General features: G+C 46.9%; 1 pseudogene; it reads right to left on the bottom strand.

The window, feature by feature from the left end:
- Positions 1–2,409: 2,409 nt before the first annotated feature.
- LOC102000728 overlaps positions 2,410–7,140 on the bottom strand; it is a 24,976-nt pseudogene continuing 20,245 nt past the window's right edge.

Genomic DNA, 7,140 nt, shown 5'->3' with positions numbered 1-7,140 from the left:
GGCAGAGGCTGGTGGGTCTCTGGGAGGTCAAGGTCAATCTGGTCTACAGAGCGAGTTCCAGGCGAGCCAGGGCTATTGTATAGAGAAACCCTGTGGAGGGGGGGGGGATTCCAGACCAGTCAGGACTACGTAGTGAGACCCTGTCACAACAAAACAAAGCAAATGACAATGCAGGAAAAGAACATGTTTCAGGGAAGACGGTGATTAAACTGTCTGTGGCTAATCATGGGCAAGGACAAAACACATGCACTCACACAGAAGGAATCATAGCCTGCTCAATAAACAAAGAGGCCTGGAGAGCCGGCTCAGTGATCAAGAGCAATTCCAGAGGTCTTAAATTAAGTTCTCAGCAACCACATAGTGGCTCACAACCATCTGTAATGAGATCTGGTACCCTCTTCTGGCCTGCAGGCATACAGGCAGACAGAAGACTATATGCATAATAAAAAATAAAAAACGGGGGGGGGGGGAGATTGAGTTTGGCTGGCTTAAGATTCTCAGTTGCCTACCTGTGACTCCTCAGCATTTGTATGGCAAATAGCCATCCAGCTTCTTTTTCTTTTGCTATAGGGTCTCACGGAGCCCAGGCTAGCCATAAACTTGCTGCAAGGTGCCATTGAACAATTTTTTTTCTTTAGCTTTAAACTTCTGATTCTTCTGTCTCTGCCTCCCAAATGTTGGGGTTACAGGCATTTGCCACTGCATCCTGTTTTCAGCTGGGAGCAGAGTCCAGGACTTCACAAATGCCAGGCAAGCACTCTACCAGCTGAGCAGTATTTCCAGCATAGCAACCTAGCCTGTTAAAGGGGTAGATCAAGGTTAAGTCACGGACAGTTTCGATCTTGGCTAGCGAGCTGACATTTAATATCGTGAATAATGAGAAGCTGGTGATAGCTGTAGTTGGAAAAATTAATCAGAGAACACGTTGGGGAAGGCAGACGCTGACAGACCTAGTACCTGGGAAGGTGGTTAAGGTTTTCAGTGGTCCAAGCAATGGGTTGATCAGGCCAGGTATCACAGAGCACACTTTTAACCCCAGTGTTCTGCAGGCAGAGTCAGGCAGATCTGTGTGCGTTAGACCCTGGTTTACACAGTGAGTTCTAGGGCAGAGAGTGTGAATACTGTGAGATCCTGACTTTGTTTTTTTGTTTTTGTTTTTCAAGACAGGGTTTCTCTGTAGCTTTGGAGCCTGTCCTGGAACTAGGTCTTGTAGACCAGGCTGGCCTCGAACTCACAGAGATTCGTCTGCCTGTCTCCCGAGTGCTGGGATTGAAGTCATGTGGTGCCGCCACTGCCTGGCTGAGACCCTGACCTTTTTTTTTTTTAAAAAAAAAGTGTGTGTTGAGGATGGTGGTGTTGGGAACAGAAAACCAAGTTAGTCAGAAAGGAAACAGACACGCCAGGCCCTCTTCAGAGGCTGAGGCAGGAGGATCAGGAGTTGGTTGATTGGCTGGTTTAGGTTTTTGTTTTTGTTTGTGTGATACAGGGTCTCATTGTGTAACCCAGGTTATACTGGAATTCACCATGTAGACCAGGCTGGCCTCCAGCTGCCTCTGCCTGGATTTGCCCGCCTCTGCCTCCTGAGTACTGGGATTAAAGGCATGTGCCACCACTGCCCATCCAAACAAGTTTTTTTAAAGGGACTGAAAACATTGAAGACATATCTCAGCTATTAAGAGCACTTGCTGTTCTTGCAGAGGATCAGGGTTCAGTTTTCAGCACCATCTGTAATTCCAGTTCCAGGGAACTTGATTTGCTCTCCTGACTTTTTGGACACCAAACACACATGCAGTATGCAGACATACAGAAAGGCAAAACACTCAAACACATAAAGTTAATAAATCTGATTTTTTTTTTTTGAGTCAAGGTCTCACTGTGTAATCCTGGCAGGCCTGGAACGCTCCAGGTGGATCAGATGGGCCTCAAATCCACAGAAACTGACCTATCTCTGCTTCCCAAGGGCTGTGATATGTGGCCATGTCTTGTTTTGTAAAGTGCTAGAAATGGGGTCCAGACCTCCTTTGGGAATGCTCATCTCCAGCTACAATACCCAATTAAAGGCATGTGCCACCAGGTCTGAATTTTTTTTTAAAGATTTATTTATTTATTATGTATACAGTGTTCTGTCTGTCTGTATGTTTGCTGGCCCAAAGAGGGCACCAGATCTCATTACAGATGGTTGTGAGCCACCATGTGGTTGCTGGGAATTGAACTCAGGACCTCAGGAAGAGTAGTCAGTGCTCTTAACCTCTGAGCCATCTCTCCAGCCCCCAGGTCTGAATTTTATTTTATTTATTTGTTTGTTTATCTGTTAGAGAAATGTTGTTTAATGGTGAAGCTCAGCACACTCCAGCACCAGGACAGGCTGGAGTCGAAGCAGCAGGTGTGGCTGGGTGACTTCACATTGGGTCACAAGAGCATGAGGAAGGTAACAGTCAAACAGAAGAGGCCCATGGTCTCTGACAAGGCAAAGCCCAGAATGGCATAAAGGAGCTGCTGCCTGAGAGAGGGGTTCCTGGCATAGATAACAATCAAGGGACTAAGCTCTGTTCCAAGGCCAACCTCTGACCCAGTCACACCAGCTGGAGCAGCCCCAGCAGCAATAAACTTGGCTGCTGAATCAATGAACAGCGCTGGTCTGGAATTTCTGTCCGGCCATCTGGAGAAGAGAGCTGCTGCAGGAAGGCTGTTGAGATTGAGCCTCTGATCTACTCAGGAGGGATGGGGTGGAGAACCTGCCTGACTCCATTTTGAAGACAGGAACTCTGATTTTTTTCCTGGTTTTTTGTTTTTTTTGTTTTTGTTTTTTGAGACAGGGTTTCTCTGTAGCTTTGGAGCCTGTCCCGGAACTCACTCTGTTTGGGAACAGAAAACCAAGTTAGTCAGAAAGGGAACAGACATGCCAAGGCCCTCTTCAGAGGCTGAGGCAGGAGGATCAGGAATTGGTTGGTTGGTTGGTTGGGCTTTGTTTTTGTTTGTTTGATACAGGGTGTCATTGTATAGCTCAGGTTAGCCTAGAATTCACCATGTAGACCAGGCTGACCTCAAACTCACAGAGCTTCATCTGCCTCTGCCTCCCCGAGTGCTGGGATTAAACGCAGGTGTCACTACCACCCAGCCATTTTGGTTTGTTTTTGAAAATACCCTTACCCTTCCTGACAGCCTTTGAGCCCTCATGGTGACCACATGATTTTTTTATATTTCCTTATTGCCCCATTGTCTCTCTTCTGGGGGCTACTTATGATTTTCCCCCTTTTTATTCATGTTTATTCCATGTGCATTGGCATGCATGTATGTCTGTGTGATTGTGTCAGATCTTGGAGCTGCCATGTGGGTGCTGAGAATTGAACTCAGGTTCTCTAGGAGAGACATCCAGTTCTCTCAACCACTGAGCCATCTCTCTAACCCCATGATTTTACTCCTTAAAAGGGGCCCAAGAGATGGATTCGGGCCTGCTGTCTTTAACCCAACTTAGGAGGCAGTCGCTGGCCAACTCTTGGGTGCATCCCAATAAAAGATATCAAATTTGGCTCAAACTGTGGAAGTGGTTTTATTCTAGCAGATGGGATTAACAGCAGACGCAGACCTGATCAGACCCCTGCTCCAGGAGTGGATCAGACCTGGAGGAAAGAGCAGCGCCTTGGTGGTCTTCGCTTTTCAATCTCCCAGCTTTAGCCTTTGGTCTCCTAGGTGATTTTTCTTTTCTTTTCTTTTTTTATTTATTGTTTTTTTCAAGAACAGGGTTTCCTGGAACTCCTGGCTGTCCTGGAACTCCCTCTGTAGACCAGGCTGGCCTGGAACTCACATAGATCCACCTGCCTCTGCCTCCCAAGTGCTGGGATAAAGGGTGTGCACCACCACAGCCTGGGGAAATTTTTTAAATAAAATAAAAATAAAAATTTGTCCTGCCTGCAAGATGTGCTGTTTTAAAAGTGGTGCGGAAATTGTGGGAGTATCCAAGCAATGGCTGGCCCAGCTGGAGGCGCACACCGTGAGAGGGAGCTCACTCCTGAGGGCCAGGACACAGAGGAGGGATGGCTCAGAGACCTAGGACAGAACCAAACACAGCTGGCAAAAATACAAATACAAATAAAGTCAATGAAGTGATTCCTAATGCTATTCTGCTATACTCATAGATCAGTGCCTAGCTTCAACTATCATCAGAGAGGCTTCACACACACACACACACACACACACACACACACACACACACACACACCAACCCCCCCACCCCATCCCACCCACACCCCCGCAACTGATGAGAGCAGATGCAGAGACCCACACCCAAACAATAGGCAGAGCTCGGGAACACTGTGGAGGAGGGGGAGGAAGGATTATAGAAGCCAGAGAGGTGAAGGGTATCATAAAAAAAAATCGCACAGAGCTGGGCAGTGGTGGCGCACGCCTTTAATCCCAGAACACGGGAGGCAGAGGCAGGCGGATCTCTGTGAGTTCGAGACCAGCCTGGTCTACAGAGCTAGTTCTAGGACAGGCTCCAAAGCCACAGAGAAACCCTGTCTCGAAAAAAACAAAACAAAACAAACAAACAAACAAACAACAACAACAACAAAAATTCCTATGCATTAACCCAGCGTCTTTCCTTCGTTCCTTCGTTCCTTCCTTCCTTCGTTCCTTCCTTCCTTCCTTCCTTCCTTCCTTCCTTCCTTCCTTCCTTCCTTCCTTCCTTCATTTAGATATTCTCACAAGAATTTTACTAATGTATTTGTTGTTTTTACATCCTGACCGAAGTTTTCCCCCTCTCCCCTCTCCTCCCAATCCCTCTCCCCATACCTCCCCCTCTTCCCCACACCTCCCTCTTTTTCTCCCTAGGAAAGGGTGGTCTACTCATGGACACCAGCCAGTCACGGCTGCAGTGAGACCAGACACCTCCTCTCCCTTTAAGACTGGACAGGCAATCTGGCAAGAGGAAAGGGTCCCAAGGGCAGGCAACAGAGTCAGAGACAGCCCCTGCTCCCACTGTTAGGAGTCTCTCGTGAAGACCAAGCTCCTCATCCATAACATATATGCTGAGGATCTAGGTCAGTCCCACACAGGCTCCCTGGTTGTTGGCTCAGTCTCTGTGAGGCCCTATGAGCCTATGAGCCCAGCTTAGTTGGTTCTGTGCATAGGAGTTTGGAGACACACAAAAAAACACCAAAGAATTTATGCCTAGATGGCAAAAGCACCGTTGAATAAAGGCAACCCTAAACATGACAATGACTAACTTAAAAGGCTGTCTTTAGGTTTTTGTTCTGCTTTTTGTTTTCGTTTGTTTGTTTGAGATGGGGTCTCATTTGATAAGGAGACCAGGCTTGTGCTGGAGTTAAAGGTATGAGGTCCCACACCCAGCCCTTTCTTGGGTTTTGTGCTAGCTAGTTTGTTGCCAGCTTGATACAAGTTAGAGTCATCAAAAAAGAGGGAACCTCAGTTGAGTCAATATGTAAACCAAACTGGCCTGCCAGCCTGTGAAGTATTTTCTTTTCTTTTCTTTTTCTTCCCGAGACAGGGTTTCTCAGTAGCTTTGGAGCCTGTCCTGGAACTCCCTTTGTAGACCAGGCTGGCCAAGTGGAAGGGCCCAGCCTACGATGGGTGGTACCATCCCTGGGTAGGTGGTCCTGAGCTGTATAAGAAAGCAGGCTGACAAAGGCAGGAGGAGAGGTCAGTAAGCAGCACTCTTCCATAGTCTGCACATCAGCTCTTACCTCAGGACTTGCCTCCCTGACTTCCCTGGAACTACAAGCTATAAAATGAAATAAACCCTTTCTGCCTCAAGCTGCTCGGTAGACCAGGCTGACCGCAAACTCACAAGATCCACCTGCCTCTGCCTCCTGAGTGCTGGGATTAAAGGCATGCACCACCACCACCAGGATGTTCCAAAAAAGCCTGTTGAAAGCTACTCTTAACTCCATTTCTATTCTAAAATACTATGAAAATATTATAAAATATTATGATTTTGTTTTGTTTTTCAGGACAGGGTTTCTCTGTATTTTGGAGCCTGTCCTGGAGCTCACTTTGTAGACCAAGCTGGCCTCAAACTCACGGAGATCCACCTGCCTCTGCCTCCCAAGCACTGGGATTAATGGCATGCACCACCACTGCCTGGTGAAATTTATATTCCAAAGTATTAGAAAAGATATTAAATGTCCTGTCTTAAACAAGGTAGGACAATTAATTATATTAATCTTGTTTTTTTTAATTTTAATTTTATCTCTATATAGGGGTCTGTGTCTTTGCAAGTGGATGCCTTTGGAGCCAGAGGGGTGTTGATCCTCTGGAGCTGGAGTTATGGGTGGTTGTGAGCTGCTTCACTTGGGGTCTAGAAAACTAAGTCAGGATTTCTGCAAGAACCTACATGCTCTCTGAGTTATGGTCTTCAATCCCTAATTTGTGTTTGTGGGGTTTGTTTGTTTGTTTGTTTTGAGACTGGATCTCACTATGTACCCCTGCTGGCCTAGAACTTGCTAAGTAGACCAGACTTGCCACTGCCTCTGTTTCCTGAATGCTGAGATTAAAGGCTGTACACCACCACATCTGGCCCTAGTTTGGTTTTTTTGAGATAGGGGAGGCAGGCTTCGAACCTGCCGTGTGCTAACGAGGACCTGAATGCCTGAGTCTTTTGCCTCCTGAGTACTGGGATTGTAGGTGTAGGGCTCCATCCTGCATATTGTTAAATGATTTTTAATAAGCATCGTCATGTGCCTTCCTTGTCTTCTTTTACACAGCGAAGACATAGCAATGAGGAAGATAGGGCTGACTTTGTGTTTCAGTGGGACAGAGTTGCCCAGTATGCACATAGCCCTGGGTACCAGAAGAATGGAAAAATGCAAGGTAAACTTCCTGCAAAGCTGTTCCTACAAGGGCAATTGAGGGCAAATATGTAAGCATAATCTGCCAGCTGTTTATCATCTATGAGGAGTGAGCCTGGAGTTTGGAGAGGTGGAACAGGAAGAGAACCATTTCCTGAGCGAGGTGGGAAGACTGCTAAGGCTACCTACAGATTTAAGATGAGACACTAAGCAAGTGTGGGGGTGGGAGGGGAAACCCATGCATTTAATCCCAGCATTTAGGAGCAGAGGCAGGCAGATCTCTGTGAGTTCAAAGCCAGCCTGGTCTATAGAGTGAGTTCCAGGACAGCCAGGG

The sequence above is a fragment of the Microtus ochrogaster genome, linkage group LG2, assembly GCF_000317375.1.
Source record: "Microtus ochrogaster isolate Prairie Vole_2 linkage group LG2, MicOch1.0, whole genome shotgun sequence".
NCBI classification, from domain to species: Eukaryota; Metazoa; Chordata; class Mammalia; order Rodentia; family Cricetidae; genus Microtus; species Microtus ochrogaster.
Note: the sequence above shows the minus strand (reverse complement) of the source record. Positions and strands in the feature narration are given on the sequence as shown.